The following is a 27,199-nucleotide window of genomic DNA, read 5'->3' as shown; positions in this document are numbered from 1 at the left end:
TCTTCTGTCCAGTAGAAGCTTTTTTGCTCCCGCAGCTGGCATTTCCTGGGCATTTGCCCATCTCCGACTTGCTTGTGACTTTTGGAATTGGTCCCCTTGTTCCACAGGTACCCTAGATTGGAAATCCACAGTTGTTGCATTGCTGGTTTGTGTCTTTCCTGCATTATTCCTCTAACACAACTTCTTTGTCCTTAGGGGAACTTTAGTGCACTTTGCACTCACTTTTCAGGGTCTTGGGGAGGGTTATTTTGCTAACTCTCACTATTTTCTAATAGTCCCAGCGACCCTCTACAAGGTCACATAGGTTTGGGGTCCATTTGTGGTTCGCATTCCACTTTTGGAGTATATGGTTTGTGTTGCCCCTATCCCTATGTTTCTCCATTGCATCCTATTGTAACTATACATTGTTTGCACTGTTTTCTAAGACTATACTGCATATTTTTGCTATTGTGTATATATATCTTGTGTATATTTCCTATCCTCTCACTGAGGGTACACTCTAAGATACTTTGGCATATTGTCATAAAAATAAAGTACCTTTATTTTTAGTATAACTGTGTATTGTGTTTTCCTATGATATTGTGCATATGACATTAAGTGGTACTGTAGTAGCTTCACACGTCTCCTAGTTCAGCCTAAGCTGCTCTGCTAAGCTACCATTATCTATCAGCCTAAGCTGCTAGACACCCTATACACTAATAAGGGATAACTGGGCCTGGTGCAAGGTGCAAGTACCCCTTGGTACTCACTACAAGCCAGTCCAGCCTCCTACATTGGTTGTGCAGCGGTGGGATAAGTGCTTTGAGACTACTTACCACTCTTGTCATTGTACTTTTCATAAGAGAAAAATATACAAAACAAGGTCAGTGTATATACACATAGCCAAAAAGTTTTGCATTTCCTCTTTTCACTCTTTTCTAAGTGCTGAAAAGTACTTCTAACTTTCTAAAAAGTTCTAAAAATGTTAAAAAGTTTTTTTCTCTGTCTTTCTAAAAGCTCTGACAAACTTTTTAGCTTTTACTATCACTTTAACTCTCTCTAAAAAATGTCTGGCACAGGCCAAAATGTTGATCTGTCCAAACTTGCATATGATCACCTTAGCTGGAAAGGAGCAAGGAATCTCTGCATAGAGAGAGGTTTGAGTGTAGGGAAGAATCCTTCCTTAGAACTGTTAATTAACATGCTTAGAGTACAGGATAAGGCCATAAGTGCCCAATCTGTGGAAAAAGTAGCTAATGGTTCTCAATCTGATCCAGGGACTCCCCCAGGAAAAGATTCAGGAAAGAAACTTCCTAGCCTGCCCATTACTAGACAGTCTAGCATAGTTGGTAATGATGATGAGCCACACCATATAAATAGTGTTGTCTCACATCATAGCAAAAGCATTTATTCTCACCATACTGGTAGTGATGTTTCTGTTAGCCAAGCTGTTAGGGTGGCTTCTGTAAGGGACAGGTCTCCTTCTGTTCATTCTCACCATACTTCTGTTTCAAGGCATGTCCCTCCCACCCACCCTGATGACAGATTGTTAGAAAGGGAGCTCAATAGATTGAGAGTGGAACAAACCAGACTGAAGCTCAAGAAGCAACAGCTGGATTTGGATAGACAGACTTTAGAAGTAGAGAAGGAGAGACACAAACTGGGTTTAGAAACCCATGGTGGCAGCAGCAGTATTTCCCATAGTCATCCTGTAAAAGAGCATGATTCCAGGAATCTGCACAAGATAGTTCCCCCTTATAAGGAGGGGGATGACATTAACAAGTGGTTTGCTTCACTTGAGAGGGCCTGTGTTGTACAGGATGTCCCTCAAAGGCAGTGGGCTGCTTTCCTATGGCTATCATTTAGTGGAAAAGGTAGGGATAGGCTCCTTACTGTGAAAGAAAATGATGCTAATAATTTCCAAGTTCTTAAGAATGCACTCCTGGATGGTTATGGCTTAACCACTGAACAATACAGGATAAAGTTCAGAGAGACCAAAAAGGAGTCTTCACAAGACTGGGTTGATTTCATTGACCATTCAGTGAAGGCCTTGGAGGGGTGGTTACATGGCAGTAAAGTTACTGATTATGACAGCCTGTATAACTTGATCCTGAGAGAGCATATTCTTAATAATTGTGTGTCTGATTTGTTGCACCAGTACTTGGTGGACTCTGATCTGACCTCTCCCCAAGAATTGGGAAAGAAGACAGACAAATGGGTCAGAACAAGGGTGAACAGAAAAGTTCATACAGGGGGTGACAAAGATGGCAACAAAAAGAAGGATGGTAAGTCTTCTGACAAGGGTGGGGACAAATCTAAAAATGAGTCTTCATCAGGCCCACAAAAACACTCTGGTGGGGGTGGTGGGCCCAAATCCTCTTTTAATCAGAACAATCAAAAGTAACCATGGTGCTATTTATGTAAAATAAAAGGCCATTGGACAACAGATCCCAGTTCTCCAAAGAAAGGCACCAAGCCTCCTACCACTACAACCCCTACTGCTACACCTAGTGTCCCTACTAATAGCAGTGGTGGTGGGAGCAAACCTACTAATAGCCAATCCAAGGGAGTAGCTGGCTCACTATTGGTAACTTAGTTGGGGTTGGCCTTGTTAGGGAGGCCACAGAGGCTGTGTTAGTCTCTGAGGGGGCTATTGATTTAGCCACCTTAGTTGCTTGTCCCCTTAATATGGATAAGTACAAGCAGCTACCCCTAATAAATGGTGTTGAGGTTCAGGCCTACAGGGACACTGGTGCCAGTGTGACTATGGTCATAGAGAAACTGGTCCACCCTGAACAACACCTACTTGGTCACCAGTACCAAGTAACCAATGCTCACAACAACACACTTAGCCACCCCATGGCTGTTGTTAATCTCAACTGGGGGGGGGTTACTGGTCCAAAGAAAGTTGTGGTAGCTTCAGATTTACCTGTAGACTGTCTATTAGGGAATGATTTGGAGACATCATTTTGGTCAGATGTGGAGTTGGAGGCCCATGCAGCAATGCTGGGCATCCCAGGGCATATTTTTGCTTTGACAAGGGCTCAGGCCAAAAAGCAAAAAGGACAGGGAAGCTTGGATCCTGGAACAATGGACCAAGTACTCCCTAAAGCTAGGGCTAGTAGAAGCAAACCACTTCCTACTATCCCTCCCTCTACAGTGGATTCTACTTCTGAGGAAGAAGAATTCCCTCCCTGTGCAGAACCTACACCAGAGGAGCTGGAAGCAGACACTGCTGAGCTTTTGGGTGAAGGGGGGCCTGCCAGAGAGGAGCTGAGTGTGGCACAGCAAACCTGTCCCACATTAGAGGGTCTCAGACAGCAAGCTGTCAAACAGGCTAATGGGGATGTCAGTGACTCTCACAGAGTTTACTGGGAGGACAACCTCTTGTACACTGAGCATAGGGATCCTAAACCTGGAGCTGCCAGGAGATTAGTGATTCCTCAGGAGTACAGAAAGTTCCTCCTAACCCTGGCACATGACATTCCCCTAGCTGGACACCTGGGTCAAATGAAAACGTGGGACAGATTGGTTCCATTGTTTCATTGGCCTAGGATGTCTGAGGACACAAAGGAATTTTGTAAGTCCTGTGAAACCTGTCACGCCAGTGGCAAGACAGGTGGCACCCCAAAGGCACCCCTTATTCCACTGCCTGTGGTTGGGGTTCCCTTTGAAAGGGTAGGGGTTGACATAGTTGGCCCCCTTGACCCTCCTACTGCTTCAGGCAATAGATTTATCTTGGTGGTAGTGGACCATGCCACAAGATATCCTGAAGCTATTCCTTTAAGGACCACTACAGCACCTGCAGTGGCAAAGGCCCTCCTGGGAATATTTTCCAGGGTGGGCTTCCCAAAGGAAGTAGTATCAGACAGGGGAAGCAATTTCATGTCTGCATACTTAAAGGCCATGTGGAAGGAGTGTGGTGTAACGTACAAGTTCACAACACCCTATCATCCACAAACAAATGGACTGGTGGAGAGATTTAACAAAACTCTCAAAGGCATGATTATGGGTCTCCCTGAAAAACTCCGCAGGAGATGGGATATCCTTCTACCATGCCTCCTTTTTGCCTACAGGGAGGTACCCCAGAAAGGAGTGGGCTTCAGCCCCTTTGAACTTCATTTTGGACACCCTGTTAGGGGTCCACTCACACTTGTAAAGGAGGGTTGGGAACAACCTTTAAAAGCTCCTAAGCAGGATATTGTGGATTATGTACTTGGCCTCAGATCAAGGATGGCTGAGTACATGAAAAAGGCCAGTAAAAACCTTCAGGCCAGCCAAGAACTCCAGAAGCAATGGCATGATCAGAAGGCTGTTTTGGTTCAGTACCAACCAGGGCAGAAAGTGTGGGTCTTGAAGCCTGTGGCCCCAAGAGCACTCCAAAATAAATGGAGTGGTCCCCACACAATTGTTGAAAAGAAGGGAGAAGTCACCTATTTAGTTGACTTAGGCACTGCCAGGAGTCCCCTTAGGGTGCTCCATGTCAACCGCCTGAAACCCTACTATGACAGGGCTGATCTCACCCTGCTCATGGCAACTGATGAGGGACAGGAAGAAGACAGTGATCCTCTACCTGATCTCTTCTCTTCCACAGAACAAGATGCCCTTGTGGAAGGTGTAGTTTTGGCTGATTGTCTTACTGCTGAGCAGAAAGATAATTGCATAAATCTCCTAGATCAATTCTCTGAACTCTTCTCTACTGTGCCAGGTACCACTTCTTGGTGTGAGCACACTATAGATACTGGAGACAGTTTACCTGTCAAAAGTAAGATCTATAGGCAGCCTGACCATGTCAGGGACTGCATAAAGCAAGAGGTCCAGAAAATGTTAGAACTAGGAGTGGTTGAGCACTCTGACAGTCCATGGGCTTCTCCTGTGGTACTGGTACCAAAACCCCATTCCAAAGATGGAAAGAAGGAAATGCGGTTTTGTGTAGACTATAGAGGTCTCAACTTGGTAACCAAAACTGATGCTCACCCTATACCCAGGGCAGATGAGCTCATAGATACACTGGCATCTGCCAAGTATCTAAGCACTTTTGACTTGACTGCAGGGTATTGGCAGATCAAATTGTCAGAAGATGCTAAACCTAAGACTGCATTTTCTACCATTGGAGGACATTACCAGTTTACTGTAATGCCTTTTGGTTTGAAAAATGCACCTGCCACTTTTCAGAGGTTGGTGAACACAGTCCTGCAAGGGCTGGAAGCTTTCAGTGCAGCATATTTGGACGATATAGCTGTCTTTAGCTCCAGCTAGGATGATCACCTGGTCCACCTATGGAAAGTTTTGGAGGCCCTGCAAAAGGCAGGCCTCACTATCAAGGCTTCAAAGTGCCAGATAGGGCAGGGTAAGGCGGTTTATCTGGGACACCTTGTTGGTGGGGAACAGATTGCACCTCTTCAGGGGAAAATCCAAACAATTATTGATTGGGTTCCCCCTACCACTCAGACTCAGGTGAGAGCCTTCCTAGGCCTCACTGGGTATTACAGGAGGTTCATTAAGAACTATGGCTCCATTGCAGCCCCTCTTAATGACCTCACATCCAAGAAAATGCCTAAAAAGGTATTATGGACAGCAAACTGTCAGAAAGCTTTTGAGGAGCTGAAGCAGGCCATGTGCTCTGCACCTGTCCTGAAAAGCCCTTGTTACTCTAAAAAATTCTATGTCCAAACTGATGCATCTGAATTAGGAGTAGGGGCAGTCCTATCACAACTTAATTCTGAGGGCCAGGATCAACCTGTTGCTTTTATTAGTAGGAGGTTGACCCCTAGAGAAAAGCGTTGGTCTGCCATTGAGAGGGAGGCCTTTGCTGTGGTCTGGGCTCTGAAGAAGTTGAGGCCATACCTGTTTGGCACTCACTTCATTGTTCAGACAGACCAAAAACCTCTACTTTGGCTAAAACAAATGAAAGGTGAAAATCCTAAATTGTTGAGGTGGTCCATATCCCTACAGGGAATGGACTATACAGTGGAACATAGACCTGGGAGTAGCCACTCCAATGCAGATGGACTCTCCAGATATTTCCACTTAGACAATGAAGACTCATCAGGTCATGGCTAGTCTTATTGTCCTTCGTTTGGGGGGGGGTTGTGTAGGAAAGTACCATCTTGCCTGGCATGTTACCCCCATTTTTCACTGTATATATGTTGTTTTAGTTGTATGTGTCACTGGGACCCTGTGTGAGAAAGTAGCCTCTTTCTAGCCTTGTTACCCCCACTTTTGGCCTGTTTGTGAGTGTATGTCAGGGTGTTTGTCACTGTTTTCACTGTCTCACTGGGATCCTGATAGCCAGGCCCCAGTGCTCATAGTGAAAACACTATGGGCCTGATTCTAACTTTGGAGGACGGTGTTAAACCGTCCCAAAAGTGGCGGATATACCACCTACCGTATTACGAGTCCATTATATCCTATGGAACTCGTAATACGGTAGGTGGTATATCCGCCACTTTTGGGACGGTTTAACACCGTCCTCCAAAGTTAGAATCAGGCCCTATGTTTTCAGTATGGTTGTTATGTGTCACTGGGATCCTGCTGGTCAGGACCCCAGTGCTCATAGGTTTGTGGCCTATATGTATGTGTCACTGGGACCCTGTCACACAGGGCCCCAGTGCTCATAGGTGTGCATGTACATGTTCCCTGTGTGGTGCCTAACTGTCTCACTGAGGCTCTGCTAACCAGAACCTCAGTGGTTATGCTCTCTCATTACTTTCAAATTGTCACTAACAGGCTAGTGACCATTTTTACCAATTTACATTGGCTTACTGGAACACCCTTATAATTCCCTAGTATATGGTACTGAGGTACCCAGGGTATTGGGGTTCCAGGAGATCCCTATGGGCTGCAGCATTTCTTTTGCCACCCATAGGGAGCTCTGACAATTCTTACACAGGCCTGCCACTGCAGCCTGAGTGAAATAACGTCCACGTTATTTCACAGCCATTTTACACTGCACTTAAGTAACTTATAAGTCACCTATATGTCTAACCTTTACCTGGTAAAGGTTAGGTGCAAAGTTACTTAGTGTGAGGGCACCCTGGCACTAGCCAAGGTGCCCCCACATTGTTCAGAGCCAATTCCCTGAACTTTGTGAGTGCGGGGACACCATTACACGCGTGCACTACATATAGGTCACTACCTATATGTAGCTTCACCATGGTAACTCCGAATATGGCCATGTAACATGTCTATGATCATGGAATTGCCCCCTCTATACCATCCTGGCATAGTTGGCACAATCCCATGATCCCAGTGGTCTGTAGCACAGACCCTGGTACTGCCAAACTGCCCTTCCTGGGGTTTCACTGCAGCTGCTGCTGCTGCCAACCCCTCAGACAGGCAGCTGCCCTCCTGGGGTCCAGCCAGACCTGGCCCAGGATGGCAGAACAAAGAACTTCCTCTGAGAGAGGGTGTGACACCCTCTCCCTTTGGAAAATGGTGTGAAGGCAGGGGAGGAGTAGCCTCCCCCAGCCTCTGGAAATGCTTTGTTGGGCACAGAGGTGCCCAATTCTGCATAAGCCAGTCTACACCAGTTCAGGGACCCCTTAGCCCCTGCTCTGGCGCGAAACTGGACAAAGGAAAGGGGAGTGACCACTCCCCTGACCTGCACCTCCCCTGGGAGGTGTCCAGAGCTCCTCCAGTGTGCTCCAGACCTCTGCCATCTTGGAAACAGAGGTGCTGCTGGCACACTGGACTGCTCTGAGTGGCCAGTGCCACCAGGTGACGTCAGAGACTCCTGCTGATAGGCTCCTTCAGGTGTTAGTAGCCTTTCCTCTCTCCTACGTAGCCAAACCCTCTTTTCTGGCTATTTAGGGTCTCTGTCTCTGGGGAAACTTTAGATAACGAATGCATGAGCTCAGCCGAGTTCCTCTGCATCTCCCTCTTCACCTTCTGATAAGGAATCGACCGCTGACCGCGCTGGAAGCCTGCAAACCTGCAACATAGTAGCAAAGACGACTACTGCAACTCTGTAACGCTGATCCTGCCGCCTTCTCGACTGTTTTCCTGCTTGTGCATGCTGTGGGGGTAGTCTGCCTCCTCTCTGCACCAGAAGCTCCGAAGAAATCTCCCGTGGGTCGACGGAATCTTCCCCCTGCAACCGCAGGCACCAAAAAGCTGCATTACCGGTCCCTTGGGTCTCCTCTCAGCACGACGAGCGAGGTCCCTCGAATCCAGCGACGCTGTCCAAGTGACCCCCACAGTCCAGTGACTCTCCAGCCCAAGTTTGGTGGAGGTAAGTCCTTGCCTCACCTCGCTGGGCTGCATTGCTGGGAACCGCGACTTTGCAGCTACTCCGGCCCCTGTGCACTTCCGGCGGAAATCCTTCGTGCACAGCCAAGCCTGGGTCCACGGCACTCTAACCTGCATTGCACGACTTTCTAAGTTGGTCTCCGGCGACGTGGGACTCCTTTGTGCAACTTCGGCGAGCACCGTTTCACGCATCCTCGTAGTGCCTGTTTCTGGCACTTCTCCGGGAGCTACCTGCTTCAGTGAGGGCTCTTTGTCTTGCACGACGTCCCCTCTCTCCGCAGGTCCAATTTGCGACCTCCTGGTCCCTCCTGGGCCCCAGCAGCGTCCAAAAACGCCAAACGCACTTTTTGCGTGTAGCAAGGCTTGTTGGCGTCCTTCCGGCGGGAAAACACTTCTGCACGACTCTCCAAGGCGAGAGGAATCCGTCCACCAAAGGGAAAGTCTCTAGCCCTTTTTGTTCCTGCAGAAACCTCAGCTTCTTATGTCCAGTCGAAGGTTCTTTGCACCCGCAGCTGGCATTTCCTGGGCATCTGCCCATCTCCGACTTGCTTGTGACTTTTGTACTTGGTCCCCTTGTCCCACAGGTACCCTAGATTGGAAATCCACAGTTGTTGCATTGCTGGTTTGTGTCTTTCCTGCATTATTCCTCTAACACGACTCTTTTGTCCTTAGGGGAACTTTGGTGCACTTTGCACTCACTTTTCAGGGTCTTGGGGAGGGTTATTTTGCTAACTCTCACTATTTTCTAATAGTCCCAGCGACCCTCTACAAGGTCACATAGGTTTGGGGTCCATTCGTGGTTCGCATTCCACTTCTGGAGTATATGGTTTGTGTTGCCCCTATCCCTATGTTTCCCCATTGCATCCTATTGTAACTATACATTGTTTGCACTGTTTTCTAAGACTATACTGCATATTTTTGCTATTGTGTATATATATCTTGTGTATATTTCCTATCCTCTCACTGAGGGTACACTCTAAGATACTTTGGCATATTGTCATAAAAATAAAGTACCTTTATTTTTAGTATAACTGTGTATTGTGTTTTCTTATGATATTGTGCATATGACACTAAGTGGTACTGTGGTAGCTTCACACGTCTCCTAGTTCAGCCTAAGCTGCTCTGCTAAGCTACCATTATCTATCAGCCTAAGCTGCTAGACACCCTATACACTAATAAGGGATAACTGGGCCTGGTGCAAGGTGCAAGTACCCCTTGGTACTCACTACAAGCCAGTCCAGCCTCCTACACCCTGGTAACCCAGGGCCCCAGTGCTCATAAGTGTGCCTGAATGTGTTACCTGTGTAGTGACTAACTGTCTCACTGAGGCTCTGCTAATCAGAACCTCAGTGGTTATGCTCTCTCATTTCTTTCCAAATTGTCACTGACAGGCTAGTGACCATTTTTACCAATTCACATTGGCTTACTGGAACACCCTTATAATTCCCTAGTATATGGTACTGAGGTACCCAGGGTATTGGGGTTCCAGGAGATCCCTATGGGCTGCAGCATTTCTTTTGCCACCCATAGGGAGCTCTGACAATTCTTACACAGGCCTGCCACTGCAGCCTGAGTGAAATAACGTCCACGTTATTTCACAGCCATTTTACACTGCACTTAAGTAACTTATAAGTCACCTATATGTCTAACCTTTACCTGGTAAAGGTTAGGTGCAAAGTTACTTAGTGTGAGGGCACCCTGGCACTAGCCAAGGTGCCCCCACATTGTTCAGAGCCACTTCCCTGAACTTTGTGAGTGCGGGGACACCATTACACGCGTGCACTACATATAGGTCACTACCTATATGTAGCTTCACAATGGTAACTCCGAATATGGCCATGTAACATGTCTATGATCATGGAATTGCCCCCTCTATGCCATCCTGGCATAGGTGGCACAATCCCATGATCCCAGTGGTCTGTAGCACAGACCCTGGTACTGCCCAACTGCCCTTCCTGGGGTTTCACTGCAGCTGCTGCTGCTGCCAACCCCTCAGACAGGCATCTGCCCTCCTGGGGTCCAGCCAGGCCTGGCCCAGGATGGCAGAACAAAGAACTTCCTCTGAGAGAGGGTGTGACACCCTCTCCCTTTGGAAAAGGGTGTGAAGGCAGGGGAGGAGAAGCCTCCCCCAGCCTCTGGAAATGCTTTGTTGGGCACAGAGGTGCCCAATTCTGCATAAGCCAGTCTACACCGGTTCAGGGACCCCTTAGCCCTGCTCTGGCGCGAAACTGGACAAAGGAAAGGGGAGTGACCACTCCCCTGACCTGCACCTCCCCTGGGAGGTGTCCAGAGCTCCTCCAGTGTGCTCCAGACCTCTGCCCTCTTGGAAACAGAGGTGCTGCTGGCACACTGGACTGCTCTGAGTGGCCAGTGCCACCAGGTGACGTCAGAGACTCCTTGTGATAGGCTCCTTCAGGTGTTGCTAGCCTATCCTCTCTCCTAGGTAGCCAAACTCTCTTTTCTGGCTATTTAGGGTCTCTGTCTCTGGGGAAACTGCAGATAACGAATGCAAGAGCTCATCCGAGTTCCTCTGCATCTCTCTCTTCACCTTCTGATAAGGAATCGACTGCTGACCGCGCTGGAAGCCTGCAAACCTGCAACATAGTAGCAAAGACGACTACTGCAACTCTGTAACGCTGATCCTGCCGCCTTCTCGACTGTTTTCCTGCTTGTGCATGCTGTGGGGGTAGTCTGCCTCCTCTCTGCACCAGAAGCTCCGAAGAAATCTCCCGTGGGTCGACAGAATCTTCCCCCTGCAACCGCAGGCACCAAAAAGCTGCATTACCGGTCCCTTGGGTCTCCTCTCAGCACAACGAGCGAGGTCCCTCGAATCCAGCGACCCTGTCCAAGTGACCCCCACAGTCCAGTGACTCTTCAGCCCAAGTTTGGTGGAGGTAAGTCCTTGCCTCACCTCGCTGGGCTGCATTGCTGGGAACCGCGACTTTGCAGCTACTCCGGTCCCTGTGCACTTCCGGTGGAAATCCTTTGTGCACAGCCAAGCCTGCGTCCACGGCACTCTAACCTGCATTGCACGACTTTCTAAGTTGGTCTCCGGCGACGTGGGACTCCTTTGTGCAACTTCGGCGAGCACCGTTTCACGCATCCTTGTAGTGCCTGTTTCTGGCACTTTTCCGGGTGCTACCTGCTTCAGTGAGGGCTCTTTGTCTTGCTCGACGTCTCCTCTCTCTTCAGGTCCAATTTGCGACCTCCTGGTCCCTCCTGGGCCCCAGCAGCGTCCAAAAACTCCAAACGCACGATTTGCGACTAGCAAGGCTTGTTGGCGTCCTTCCGGCGGAAAAACACTTCTGCACGACTCTCCAAGGCGAGAGGGATTTGTCCACCAAAGGGGAAGTCTCTAGCCCTTTTCGTTCCTGCAGAAACCTCAGCTTCTTCTGTCCAGTAGAAGCTTCTTTGCACCCGCAGCTGGCATTTCCTGGGCATCTGCCCATCTCCGACTTGCTTGTGACTTTTGGACTTGGTCCCCTTGTTCCACAGGTACCCTAGATTGGAAATCCACAGTTGTTGCATTGCTGGTTTGTGTCTTTCCTGCATTATTCCTCTAACACGACTTCTTTGTCCTTAGGGGAACTTTAGTGCACTTTGCACTCACTTTTCAGGGTCTTGGGGAGGGTTATTTTTCTAACTCTCACTATTTTCTAATAGTCCCAGCGACCCTCTACAAGGTCACATAGGTTTGGGGTCCATTCGTGGTTCGCATTCCACTTTTGGAGTATATGGTTTGTGTTGCCCCTATCTCTAGGTTTCCCCATTGCATCCTATTGTAACTATACATTGTTTGCACTGTTTTCTAAGACTATACTGCATATTTTTGCTATTGTGTATATATATCTTGTGTATATTTCCTATCCTCTCACTGAGGGTACACTCTAAGATACTTTGGCATATTGTCATAAAAATAAAGTACCTTTATTTTTAGTATAACTGTGTATTGTGTTTTCTTATGATATTGTGCATATGACACTAAGTGGTACTGTAGTAGCTTCACACGTCTCCTAGTTCAGCCTAAGCTGCTCTGCTAAGCTACCATTATCTATCAGCCTAAGCTGCTAGACACCCTATACACTAATAAGGGATAACTGGGCCTGGTGCAAGGTGCAAGTACCCCTTAGTACTCACTACAAGCCAGTCCAGCCTCCTACAGTCGTATGCAAGTTTGGACAGATCAACATTTTGGCCTGTGCCAGACATTTTTAGAAAGAGTTTAAGTGATAGAAAAAGAGAAAAAAGTTTTTAGAACTTTTAGAAAGACAGAAAAAAAACTTTTAAAACTTTTAAGAACTTTTAGAAAGTTTGGAAGTACTTTTCAGCACTTTAGAAAAGAGTGAAAAAGAGGAAATGCAAAACCTTTTAGTTATGTGTACACACACTGAACTTGTTTTGTATATTTTTCTCTTATGAAAAGTACAATGACAAGAGTGGTAAGTAGTCTCAAAGCACTTATCCCACCGCTGCACAACCAATGTAGGAGGCTGGACTGGCTTGTAGTGAGTACCAAGGGGTACTTACACCTTGCACCAGGCCAAGTTATCCCTTATTAGGGTATAGGGTGTCTGGAAGCATAGGCTGATAGATAATGGTAGCTTAGCAGAGCAGCTTAGGCTGAACTAGGAGACGAGTGAAGCTCCTACAGTACCACTAGTGTCATATGCACAATATCATAAGAAAACACAATACACAGATATACTAAAAATAAAGGCACTTTATTTTTATGACAATATGCCAAAAGTATCTCAGTGAGTACCCTCAGTATGAGGATAGCAAATATACACAAGATATATGTACACAATACCCAAATATGCAGTAATAGTATTAGAAAACAGTGCAAACAATGTATAGTTACAATAGGATGCAATGGGGACACATAGGGATAGGGGCAACACAAACCATATACTCCAAAAGTGGAATGCGAACCACGAATGGACCCCAAACCTATGTGACCTTGTAGAGGGTCGCTGGGACTATTAGAAAATAATAAGGGTTAGAAAAATAGCCCACCCCAAGACCCTGAAAAGTGAGTGCAAAGTGCACTAAAGTTCCCCAAAGGACATAGAAGTCGTGATAGGGGTATTCTGCAGGAAAGACACAAACCAGCAATGCAACAGCGATGGATTTCCAGTCGAGGATACCTGTGGAACAAGGGGACCAAGTCCAAAAGTCACAAGCAAGTCGGAGATGGGCAGATGCCCAGGAAATGCCAACTGTGGGTGCAAAGAAGCTGCTACTGGACAGTAGAAGCTGAAGATTCTGCAGGAACGACAAGGGCTAGGAACTTCCCCTTTGGAGGGCGGATCCCCCACACCGTGGAGAGTCGTGCAGAACTGTTTTCCTGAAGAAAGACTGTCAACAAGCCTTGCTAGCTGCAAATTGTGCGGTTACGGTTTTTGGATGCTGCTGTGGCCCAGGAGGGACCAGGATGTCGGCAATTGCGTCTGGGGACAGAGAGGGCGTCGAGCAAGATAAGGAGCCCTCTCAGCAGCAGGCAGCACCCGCAGAAGTGCCAGAAACAGGCACTCCGAGGATGCGTGAAACGGTGCTCACCCGAAGTCGCACAAAGGAGTCCCACGTCGCCGGAAAACAACTTAGGAGGTCGTGCAATGCAGGTTAGAGTGCCGTGGACCCAGGCTGGAATGTACACAAAGGATTTCCGCCGGAAGTGCACGGAGGCCGGAGTAGCTGCAAAAGTCGCGGTTCCCAGCAATGCAGTCTGGCGTGGGAAGGCAAGGACTTACCTCCACCAAACTTGGACTGAAGAGTCACTGGACTGTGGGAGACACTTGGACAGAGTTGCTGGATTCAAGGGACCTCGCTCGTCGTGCTGAGAGGAGACCCAGGGGACCAGTGATGCAGTTCTTCGGTGCCTGCGGTTGCAGGGGGACGATTCCGTCGACCCACAGGAGATTTCTTCGGAGCTTCTAGTGCAGAGAGGAGGCAGACTACCCCCACAGCATGCACCACCAGGAAAGCAGTCGAGAAGGCGGCAGGATCAGCGTTACAGAGTTGCAGTAGTCGCCTTTGCTACTTTGTTGCAGTTTTGCAGGCTTCCAGCGCGGTCAGTAGTCGATTCCTTGGCAGAAGGTGAAGAGAGAGATGCAGAGGAACTCGGATGAGCTCTTGCATTCGTTATCTAAGGAATCCCAAGAGACAGAGACCCTAAATAGCCAGAAAAGAGGGTTTGGCTACCTAGGAGAGAGGATAGGCTAGCAACACCTGAAGGAGCCTATCAGAAGGAGTCTCTGACGTCACCTGATGGCACTGGCCACTCAGAGCAGTCCAGTGTGCCAGCAGCACCTCTGTTTCCAATATGGCAGGGGTCTGGAGCACACTGGAGGAGCTCTGGGCACCTCCCAGGGGAGGTACAGGTCAGGGGAGTGGTCACTCCCCTTCCCTTTGTCCAGTTTCGCGCCAGAGCAGGGCTAAGGGGTCCCTGAACCGGTGTAGACTGGCTTATGCAGAAATGGGCACCATGTGTGCCCATGAAAGCATTTCCAGAGGCTGGGGGAGGCTACTCCTCCCCTGCCTTCACACCATTTTCCAAAGGGAGAGGGTGTAACACCCTCTCTCAGAGGAAGTCCTTTGTTCTGCCATCCTGAGCCAGGCCTGGCTGGACCCCAGGAGGGCAGAAACCTGTCTGAGGGGTTGGCAGCAGCAGCAGCTGCAGTGAAACCCCGGGAAAGGCAGTTTGGCAGTACCAGGGTCTGTGCTACAGACCACTGGGATCATGGGATTGTGCCAACTATGCCAGGATGGTATAGAGGGGGCAATTCCATGATCATAGACATGTTACATGGCCATATTCGGAGTTACCATTGTGAAGCTACATATAGGTAGTGACCTATATGTAGTGCACGCGTGTAATGGTGTCACTGCACTCACAAAGTCCGGGGAATTGGCCCTGAACAATGTGGGGGCACCTTGGCTAGTGCCAGGGTGCCCTCACACTAAGTAACTTAGCACCCAACCTTTACCAGGTAAAGGTTCGACATATAGGTGACTTATAAGTTACTTAAGTGCAGTGTAAAATGGCTGTAAAATAACGTGGACGCTATTTCACTTAGGCTGCAGTGGCAGGCCTGTGTAAGAATTGTCAGAGCTCCCTATGGGTGGCAAAAGAAATGCTGCAGCCCATAGGGATCTCCTGGAACCCCAATACCCTGGGTACCTTAGTACCATATACTAGGGAATTATAAGGGTGTTCCAGTAAGCTAATGTAAATTGTTAAAATTGGTCACTAGCCTGTTAGTGATAATTTGAAAGAAATGAGAGAGCATAACCACTGAGGTTCTGATTAGCAGAGCCTCAGTGAGACAGTTAGTCATAACACAGGTAACACATTCAGGCACACTTATGAGCACTGGGGCCCTGACTAGCAGGGTCCCAGTGACACATACAACTAAAACAACATATATAAAGTGAAAAATGGGGGTAACATGCCAGGCAAGATGGTACTTTCCTACAAGTTACCATTCTCTTCTTTTGCAGGGTGATCGAAGAGGTCGGTGGGCACCTTGTCCCAGCTGGAGAGCTTCAGGCAGCTAGCGGTTCCAGCGGGAGCAGCGTTGGCAAAGTTCTTGGCACAGATACAAGGCCACCTGGATGGGCCACTTGGAAAAGGAGCTGGTTTGCAGATTCAAAGTGGTGCCTGGGGGTCCCCTTTGGCTGTGGAGGTCATAAGGGGTTGGGGACCCGGGCACACAGCAGAGCCTGCGATGCAAGGCCCAGGGTGGCCAGGTGCAGGGTGTTTTGGAGGTCTTGGCTGCTGTGCACAACGTAGTACTCTGGAGCTGGAGGTTAAGTCTCTTTAGGGGTCGCTTGCAGGACAACGGGAGCACTCTGGTTGGAGTTCCAGGGTGTTCCTGAAGTCCCTCGACTGGGGCTTCTTCCTGATCCTTTGTTAGCTCTGGGGGAGCTGGTTTTCTACTGGTCTGACGTCAGCTGACCAGGACCAAGGGCATTGCTCTACCTCGGCCACCAGGTGTTGCAGCGCCACCAAACTCGGTACAGTTGGGGGGAACTTCCGGACTGTCGTCTGTGTGTCATTTGGTCCGGCTGTGACTTACGGTCGCAGAGATATCAACGATTCAGTGAAGTAGCCTTCACTGGTTTCTTGGACCTTTGCAGTTTACTTGCTTTTCTTGAGTGGTACCTCCACTCAGGAGGGAGATATGGGGTCATCCTTGAAGCCTGGAGGTCCCCTGGGTTGCTTGGGGTCGGTGCAGTGTTCAGCTCCTCCGCTGTCACGATTGTCGGGACTCTGGTGCAGCAATCAGGGGTCTTGGCGCCTCTTCTGGTGCAGCAGGTCCTCAGTTCTCGTCCTGGCGGTTTCTCTGGTGCTGTTCTTATTTTCTTCTTGAAATCCTTTTCCAAATTTATAATCTTGGTCTATGGGAGTGTAGGAGGCTGGACTGGCTTGTAGTGAGTACCAAGGGGTACTTGCACCTTGCACCAGGCCCAGTTATCCCTTATTAGTGTATAGGGTGTCTAGCAGCTTAGGCTGATAGATAATGGTAGCTTAGCAGAGCAGCTTAGGCTGAACTAGGAGACGTGTGAAGCTACTACAGTACCACTTAGTGTCATATGCACAATATCATAAGAAAACACAATACACAGTTATACTAAAAATAAAGGTACTTTATTTTTATGACAATATGCCAAAGTATCTTAGAGTGTACCCTCAGTGAGAGGATAGGAAATATACACAAGATATATATACACAATAGCAAAAATATGCAGTATAGTCTTAGAAAACAGTGCAAACAATGTATAGTTACAATAGGATGCAATGGGGAAACATAGGGATAGGGGCAACACAAACCATATACTCCAAAAGTGGAATGCGAACCACGAATGGACCCCAAACCTATGTGACCTTGTAGAGGGTCGCTGGGACTATTAGAAAATAGTGAGAGTTAGAAAAATAACCGTCCCCAAGACCCTGAAAAGTGAGTGCAAAGTGCACTAAAGTTCCCCTAAGGACAAAGAAGTCGTGTTAGAGGAATAATGCAGGAAAGACACAAACCAACAATGCAACAACTGTGGATTTCCAATCTAGGGTACCTGTGGAACAAGGGGACCAAGTCCAAAAGTCACAAGCAAGTCGGAGATGGGCAGATGCCCAGGAAATGCCAGCTGCGGGTGCAAAGAAGCTTCTACTGGACAGAAAAAGCTGAGGTTTCTGCAGGAACAAAAAGGGCTAGAGACTTCCCCTTTGGTGGACGGATCCGTCTCGCCCTGGAGAGTCGTGCAGAAGTGTTTTCCCGCCGGAAGGACGCAAACAAGCCTTGCTAGTTGCAAATTGTGCGTTTGGCGTTTTTGGACGCTGCTGGGGCCCAGGAGGGACCAGAAGGTCGAAAATTGGACCTGAAGAGAGACGGGACGTCGAGCAAGACAAGGAGCCCTCATTGAAGCAGGTAGCACCCGGAGAAGTGCCAAAAACAGGCACTACAAGGATGCGTGAATCGGTGCTCGCCGAAGTTGCACAAAGGAGTCCCACGTCGCCGGAGACCAACTTAGAAAGTCGTGCAATGCAGGTTAGAGTGCTGTGGACCCAGGCTTGGCTGTGCACAAAGGATTTCCGCCGGAAGTGCACAGGGGCCGGAGTAGCTGCAAAGTCGCGGTTCCCAGCAATGCAGCCCAGCGAGGTGAGGCAAGGACTTACCTCCACCAAACTTGGGCTGAAGAGTCACTGGACTGTGGGGGTCACTTGGACAGAGTCGCTGGATTCGAGGGACCTCGCTCGTCGTGCTGAGAGGAGACCCAAGGGACCAGTAATGCAGCTTTTTGGTGCCTGCGGTTGCAGGGGGAAGATTCCGTCGACCCACGGGAGATTTCTTCGGAGCTTCTGGTGCAGAGAGGAGGCAGACTACCCCCACAGCATGCACAAGCAGGAAAACAGTCGAGAAAGCGGCAGGATCAGCGTTACAGAGTTGCAGTAGTCGTCTTTGCTACTATGTTGCAGGTTTGCAGGCTTCCAGCGCGGTCAGCAGTCGGTTCCTTATCAGAAGGTGAAGAGAGAGATGCAGAGGAACTCGGCTGAGCTCATGCATTCGTTATCTAAAATTTCCCCAGAGACAGAGACCCTAAATAGCCAGAAAAGAGGGTTTGGCTACCTAGGAGAGAGGATAGGCTACTAACACCTGAAGGAGCCTATCAGCAGGAGTCACTGACGTCACCTGGTGGCACTGGCCACTCAGAGCAGTCCAGTGTGCCAGCAGCACCTCTGTTTCCAAGATGGCAGAGGTCTGGAGCACACTGGAGGAGCTCTGGACACCTCCCAGGGGAGGTGCAGGTCAGGGGAGTGGTCACTCCCCTTTCCTTTGTCCAGTTTCGCGCCAGAGCAGGGGCTAAGGGGTCCCTGAACCGGTGTAGACTGGCTTATGCAGAATTGGGCACATCTGTGCCCAAGAAAGCATTTCCAGAGGCTGGGGGAGGCTACTCCTCCCCTGCCTTCACACCATTTTCCAAAGGGAGAGGGTGTCACACCCTCTCTCAGAGGAAGTTCTTTGTTCTGCCATCTTGGGCCAGGCCTGGCTGGACCCCAGGAGGGCAGCTGCCTGTCTGAGGGGTTGGCAGCAGCAGCAGCTGCAGTGAAACCCCAGGAAGGGCAGTTTGGCAGTACCAGGGTCTGTGCTACAGACCACTGGGATCATGGGATTGTGCCAACTATGCCAGGATGGCATAGAGAGGGCAATTCCATGATCATAGACATGTTACATGGCCATATTCGGAGTTACCATTGTGAAGCTACATATAGGTAGTGACCTATATGTAGTGCACGCGTGTAATGGTGTCCCCGCACTCACAAAGTTCAGGGAATTGGCTCTGAACAATGTGGGGGCACCTTGGCTAGTGCCAGGGTGCCCTCACACTAAGTAACTTTGCACCTAACCTTTACCAGGTAAAGGTTAGACATATAGGTGACTTATAAGTTACTTAAGTGCAGTGTAAAATGGCTGTGAAATAACGTGGACGTTATTTCACTCAGGCTGCAGTGGCAGGCCTGTGTAAGAATTGTCAGAGCTCCCTATGGGTGGCAAAAGAAATGCTGCAGCCCATAGGGATCTCCTGGAACCCCAATACCCTGGGTACCTCAGTACCATATACTAGGGAATTATAAGGGTGTTCCAGTAAGCCAATGTAAATTGGTAAAAATGGTCACTAGCCTGTCAGTGACAATTTGGAAAGAAATGAGAGAGCATAACCAATGAGGTTCTGGTTAGCAGAGCCTCAGTGAGACAGTTAGTCACTACACAGGTAACACATTCAGGCACACTTATGAGCACTGGGGCCCTGGGTTACCAGGGTCCCAGTGACACATACAACTAAAACAACATATATACAGTGAAAAATGGGGGTAACATGCCAGGCAAGATGGTACTTTCCTACACAACCCCCCCCCCCAAACGAAGGACAATAACACTAGCCATGACCTGATGAGTCTTCATTGTCTAAGTGGAAATATCTGGAGAGTCCATCTGCATTGGAGTGGCTACTCCCAGGTCTATGTTCCACTGTATAGTCCATTCCCTGTAGGGATATGGACCACCTCAACAATTTAGGATTTTCACCTTTCATTTGTTTTAGCCAAAGTAGAGGTTTGTGGTCTGTCTGAACAATGAAGTGAGTGCCAAACAGGTATGGCCTCAACTTCTTCAGAGCCCAGACCACAGCAAAAGCCTCCCTCTCAATGGCAGACCAACGCTTTTCTCTAGGGGTCAACCTTCTACTAATAAAAGCAACAGGTTGATCCTGGCCCTCAGAATTAAGTTGTGATAGGACTGCCCCTACTCCTAATTCAGATGCATCAGTTTGGACATAGAATTTTTTAGAGTAACAAGGGCTTTTCAGGACAGGTGCAGAGCACATGGCCTGCTTCAGCTCCTCAAAAGCTTTCTGACAGCTTGCTGTCCATAATACCTTTTTAGGCATTTTCTTGGATGTGAGGTCATTAAGAGGCTCTGCAATGGAGCCATAGTTCTTAATGAACCTCCTGTAATACCCAGTGAGGCCTAGGAAGGCTCTCACCTGAGTCTGAGTGGTAGGGGGAACCCAATCAATAATAGTTTGGATTCTCCCCTGAAGTGGTGCAATCTGTTCCCCACCAACAAGGTGTCCCAGATAAACCACCTTACCCTGCCCTATCTGGCACTTTGAAGCCTTGATAGTGAGGCCTGCCTTTTGCAGGGCCTCCAAAACTTTTCATAGGTGGACCAGGTGATCATCCCAGCCGGAGCTAAAGACAGCTATATCGTCCAAATATGCTGCACTGAAAGCTTCCAGCCCTTGCAGGACTGTGTTCACCAACCTCTGAAAAGTGGCCGGTGCATTTTTCAAACCAAAAGGCATTACAGTAAACTGGTAATGTCCTCCAATGGTAGAAAATGCAGTCTTAGGGTTAGCATCTTCTGACAATTTGATCTGCCAATACCCTGCAGTCAAATCAAAAGTGCTTAGATACTTGGCAGATGCCAGTGTATCTATGAGCTCATCTGCCCTGGGTATAGGGTGAGCATCAGTTTTGGTTACCAAGTTGAGACCTCTATAGTCTACACAAAACCGCATTTCCTTCTTTCCATCTTTAGAATTGGGTTTTGGTACCAGTACCACAGGAGAAGCCCATGGACTGTCAGAGTGCTCAACCACTCCTAGTTCCAACATTTTCTGAACTTCTTGCTTTATGCAGTCCCTGACATGGTCAGGCTGCCTATAGATCTTACTTTTGACAGGTAAACTGTCTCCAGTATCTATAGTGTGCTCACACCAAGAAGTGGTACCTGGCACAGTAGAGAAGAGTTCAGAGAATTGATCTAGGAGATTTATGCAATTGTCTTTCTGCTCAGCAGTAAGACAATCAGCCAAAACTACACCTTCCACAAGAGCATCTTGATCTGTGGAAGAGAAGAGATCAGGTAGAGGATCACTGTCTTCTTCCTGTCCCTCATCTGTTGCCATGAGCAGGGTGAGATCAGCCCTGTCATAGTAGGGTTTCAGGCGGTTGACATGGAGCACCCTAAGGGGACTCCTGGCAGTGCCTAAGTCAACTAAATAGGTGACTTCTCCCTTCTTTTCAACAATTGTGTGGGGACCACTCCATTTATCTTGGAGTGCTCTTGGGGCCACAGGCTCCAAGACCCACACTTTCTGCCCTGGTTGGTACTGAACCAAAACAGCCTTCTGATCATGCCATTGCTTCTGGAGCTCTTGGCTGGCCTGAAGGTTTTTACTGGCCTTTTTCATGTACTCAGCCATCCTTGATCTGAGGCCAAGTACATAATCCACAATATCCTGCTTAGGAGCTTTTAAAGGTTGTTCCCAACCCTCCTTTACAAGTGTGAGTGGACCCCTAACAGGGTGTCCAAAAAGAAGTTCAAAGGGGCTGAAGCCCACTCCTTTCTGGGGTACCTCCCTGTAGGCAAAAAGGAGGCATGGTAGAAGGATATCCCATCTCCTGCGGAGTTTTTCAGGGAGACCCATAATCATGCCTTTGAGAGTTTTATTAAATCTCTCCACCAGTCCATTTGTTTGTGGATGATAGGGTGTTGTGAACTTGTACGTTACACCACACTCCTTCCACATGGCCTTTAAGTATGCAGACATGAAATTGCTTCCTCTGTCTGATACTACTTCCTTTGGGAAGCCCACCCTGGAAAATATTCCCAGGAGGGCCTTTGCCACTGCAGGTGCTGTAGTGGTCCTTAAAGGAATAGCTTCAGGATATCTTGTGGCATGGTCCACTACCACCAAGATAAACCTATTGCCTGAAGCAGTAGGAGGGTCAAGGGGGCCAACTATGTCAACCCCTACCCTTTCAAAGGGAACCCCAACCACAGGCAGTGGAATAAGGGGTGCCTTTGGTGTGCCACCTGTCTTGCCACTGGCTTGACAGGTTTCACAGGACTTACAAAATTCCTTTGTATCCTCAGACATCCTAGGCCAATGAAACAATGGAACCAATCTGTCCCAAGTTTTCATTTGACCCAGGTGCCCAGCTAGGGGAATGTCATGTGCCAGTGTTAGGAGGAACTTTCTGTACTCCTGAGGAATCACTAATCTCCTGGCAGCTCCAGGTTTAGGATCCCTATGCTCAGTGTACAAGAGGTTGTCCTCCCAGTAAACTCTGTGAGAGTCACTGACATCCCCATTAGCCTGTTTGACAGCTTGCTGTCTGAGACCCTCTAATGTGGGACAGGTTTGCTGTGCCACACTCAGCTCCTCTCTGGCAGGCCCCCTTCACCCAAAAGCTCAGCAGTGTCTGCTTCCAGCTCCTCCGGTGTAGGTTCTGCACAGGGAGGGAATTCTTCTTCCTCAGAAGTTGAATCCACTGTAGAGGGAGGGATAGTAGGAAGTGGTTTGCTTCTACTAGCCCTAGCTTTAGGGAGCACTTGGTCCATTGTTCCAGGATCCAAGCTTCCCTGTCCTTTTTGCTTTTTTGCCTGAGCCCTTGTCAAAGCAAAAATATGCCCTGGGATGCCCAGCATTGCTGCATGGGCCTCCAACTCCACATCTGACCAAGCTGATGTCTCCAAATCATTCCCTAATAGACAGTCTACAGGTAAATCTGAAGCTACCACAACTTTCTTTGGACCAGTTACCCCCCCCCAGTTGAGATTTACAACAGCCATGGGGTGGCTTTGTGTTATGTTGTGAGCATCGGTTACTTGGTACTGGTGTCCAAGTATGTGTTGTTCAGGGTGCACCAGTTTCTCAATCACCATTGTGACACTGGCACCTGTGTCCCTGTAGGCCTGGACCTCAACACCATTTATTAGGGTTAGTTGCTTGTACTTCTCCAAGTTATGGGGGCAAGCAACCAAAGTGGCTAAATCAATAGCCCCTTCAGAGACTAAAGTAGCCTCTGTGGTCTCCCTAATTAGACCAACCCCAACTAAATTACCAAAAGTGAGCCCAGCTACTCCCTTGGATTGGCTATTAGTAGGTTTGCTCCCACCACCACTGCTATTAGTAGGGACACTAGGTGTAGCAGTAGGGGTTGTAGTGGTAGGAGCAGTGGTGCCTTTCTTTGGACAACTGGGATCTGTTGTCCAATGGCCTTTTATTTTACATAAATAGCACCATGGTTTCTTTTCCTTGTTCTGATTAAAGGAGGATTTGGACCCACCACCCCCACCAGAGTGTTTTTGTGGGCCTGATGAAGACTCATTTTTAGATGTGTCCCCACCTTTGTCAGAAGACTTACCATCCTTCTTTTTGTTGCCATCTTTGTCACCCCCTGTATGAACTTTTCTGTTCACTCTTGTTCTGACCCATTTGTCTGCCTTCTTTCCCAAATCTTGGGGAGAGGTCAGATCAGAGTCCACCAAGTACTGGTGCAACAAATCAGACACACAATTATTAAGAATATGCTCGCTCAGGATTAAGTTATACAGGCTGTCATAATCAGTAACTTTACTGCCATGTAACCACCCCTCCAAGGCCTTCACTGCCTGGTCAATGAAATCAACCCAGTCTTGTGAAGACTCCTTTTTGGTCTCTCTGAACTTTATCCTGTACTGTTCAGTGGTTAAGCCATAACCATCCAGGAGTGCATTCTTAAGAACTTGGAAATTATTAGCATCATTTTCTTTCACAGTAAGGAGCCTATCCCTACCTTTTCCACTAAATGATAGCCATAGGATAGCAGCCCACTGCCTTTGAGGGACATCCTGTACAACACAGGCCCTCTCAAGTGCAGCAAACCACTTGTTAATGTCATCCCCCTCCTTATAAGGGGGAACTATCTTGTGCAGATTCCTGGAATCATGCTCTTTTGCAGGATGACTATGGGGAATACTGCTGCTGCCACCATGGGTATCTAAACCCAACTTCTGTCTTTCCTTCTCTAATTCAAAAGACTGTCTATCCAAATCCAGCTGTTGCTTTTTAAGCTTCAGTCTGGTTTGTTCCACCCTCAACTTATTGAGTTCCCTCTCTAACATTCTGTCATCAGGGTTGGTGGGAGGGACATTTCTAGAAACAGAGCTATGATGGGAATGAACAGAAGGAGACCTGTCCCTTACAGAAGCCACCCTAACAGCTTGGTTTACAGAAACATTACTACCAGTATGGTGAGAATAAATGCTTTTGCTATGATGTGAGACCACACTATTTATGTGGTGTGGCTCATCATCATTACCATCTATGCTAGATTGTCTAGTAATGGGCAGGCTAGGAAGTTTCTTTCCTGAATCTTTTCCTGGGGAAGTCCCTGAATCAGATTGGGAACTATTAGGTACTTTTTCAACAGATGGGGCACCTATGGCCTTATCCTGTTCTCTAAGCATGTTAAGTAACAGTTCCAAGGAAGGATTTTTCCCTACTGTAGGAGGCTGGACTGGCTTGTAGTGAGTACCAAGGGGTACTTGCACCTTGCACCAGGCCCAGTTATCCCTTATTAGTGTATAGGGTGTCTAGCAGCTTAGGCTGATAGATAATGGTAGCTTAGCAGAGCAGCTTAGGCTGAACTAGGAGACGTGTGAAGCTACTACAGTACCACCTAGTGTCATATGCACAATATCATAAGAAAACACAATACACAATTATACTAAAAATAAAGGTACTTTATTTTTATGACAATATGCCAAAGTATCTTAGAGTGTACCCTCAGTGAGAGGATAGGAAATATACACAAGATATATGTACACAATAGCAAAAATATGCAGTATAGTCTTAGAAAACAGTGCAAACAATGTATAGTTACAATAGGATGCAATGGGGAAACATAGGGATAGGGGCAACACAAACCATATACTCCAAAAGTGGAATGCGAACCACGAATGGACCCCAAACCTATGTGACCTTGTAGAGGGTCGCTGGGACTATTAGAAAATAGTGAGAGTTAGAAAAATAACCCTCCCCAAGACCCTGAAAAGTGAGTGCAAAGTGCACTAAAGTTCCCCTAAGGACAAAGTAGTTGTGTTAGAGGAATAATGCAGGAAAGACACAAACCAGCAAAGCAACAACTGTGGATTTCCAATCTAGGGTACCTGTGGAACAAGGGGACCAAGTCCAAAAGTCACAAGCAAGTCGGAGATGGGCAGAGGCCCAGGAAATGCCAGCTGCGGGTGCAAAGAAGCTTCGACTGGACAGAAGAAGCTGAGGTTTCTGCAGGAACGAAAAGGGCTAGAGACTTCCCCTTTGGTGGACGGATCCCTCTTGCCTTCGAGAATCGTGCAGAAGTGTTTTCCCGCTGAAAGGACGCCAACAAGCCTTGCTAGGCGCAAATCGTGCGTTTGGCGTTTTTGGACGCTGCTGGGGCCCAGGAGGGACCAGGAGGTCGCAAATTGGACCTGAAGAGAGAGGGGACGTCGAGCAAGACAAGGAGCCCTCACTGAAGCAGGTAGCACCCGGAGAAGTGCCAGAAACAGGCACTACAAGGATGCGTGAAATGGTGCTCGCCGAAGTTGCACAAAGGAGTCCCACATCGCCGGAGACCAACTTAGAAAGTCGTGCAATGCAGGTTAGAGTGCCGTGGACCCAGGCTTGGCTGTGCACAAAGGATTTCCACCGGAAGTGCACAGGGGCCGGAGCAGCTGCAATGTCGCGGTTCCCAGCAATGCAGCCCAGCGAGGTGAGGCAAGGACTTACCTCCACCAAACTTGGGCTGAAGAGTCACTGGACTGTGGGGGTCACTTGGACAGAGTCGCTGGATTCGAGGGACCTCGCTCGTCGTGCTGAGAGGAGACCCAGGGGACCGGTAATGCAGCTTTTTGGTGCCTGCGGTTGCAGGGGGAAGATTCCGTCGACCCATGTAGGAGGCTGGACTGGCTTGTAGTGAGTACCAAGGGGTACTTGCACCTTGCACCAGGCCCAGTTATCCCTTATTAGTGTATAGGGTGTCTAGCAGCTTAGGCTGATAGATAATGGTAGCTTAGCAGAGCAGCTTAGGCTGAACTAGGAGACGTGTGAAGCTACTACAGTACCACTTAGTGTCATATGCACAATATCATAAGAAAACACAATACACAGTTATACTAAAAATAAAGGTACTTTATTTTTATGACAATATGCCAAAGTATCTTAGAGTGTACCCTCAGTGAGAGGATAGGAAATATACACAAGATATATATACACAATAGCAAAAATATGCAGTATAGTCTTAGAAAACAGTGCAAACAATGTATAGTTACAATAGGATGCAATGGGGAAACAAAGGAATAGGGGCAACACAAACCATATACTCCAGAAGTGGAATGCGAACCACGAATGGACCCCAAACCTATGTGACCTTGTAGAGGGTCGCTGGGACTATTAGAAAATAGTGAGAGTTAGAAAAATAACCCTCCCCAAGACCCTGAAAAGTGAGTGCAAAGTGCACTAAAGTTCCCCTAAGGACAAAATAGTCGTGTTAGAGGGAAAATGCAAGGAAAACACAAATCAGCAATGCAACAACGATGGATTCCTGACTGAGGGTACCTGTGGAACAAGGAGACCAAGTCCAAAAGTCACAAGCAGCTCGGAGATGGGCAGATGCCCAAGAAATGCCAGCGGTTGGTGCAAAGAAGCTCTTACTAGGCTGAAGAACTGTGAATACTGCAGGAACGACAAGGGCTAGAGACTTCCCCTTTGTAAGATGGATCCTCCACGCCTCGGAGAGTCGTGCAGAAGTGTTTTCCCGCCGGATGGACGCCAACAAGCCTTGCTACACGCAAATCGTGCGTTTGGCGTTTTTGGACGCTGCTGGGGCCCAGGAGGGACCAGGAGGTCGCAAATTGGACCTGCAGAGAGAGGGGACGTCGAGCAAGACAAAGTGCCCTCACTGAAGCAGGTAGCTCCCGGAGAAGTGCCAGAAACAGGCACTACGAGGATGCGTGAAACGGTGCTCGCCGAAGTTGCACAAAGGAGTCCCACGTCGCCGGAGACCAACTTAGAAAGTCGTGCAATGCAGGTTAGAGTGCTGTGGACCCAGGCTTGGCTGTGCACAAAGGATTTCCGCCGGAAGTGCACAGGGGCCGGT

Source organism: Pleurodeles waltl, chromosome 7 (assembly GCF_031143425.1).
Source record: "Pleurodeles waltl isolate 20211129_DDA chromosome 7, aPleWal1.hap1.20221129, whole genome shotgun sequence".
Taxonomy (NCBI): Eukaryota; Metazoa; Chordata; class Amphibia; order Caudata; family Salamandridae; genus Pleurodeles; species Pleurodeles waltl.
This window is presented reverse-complemented; position numbering follows the sequence as displayed.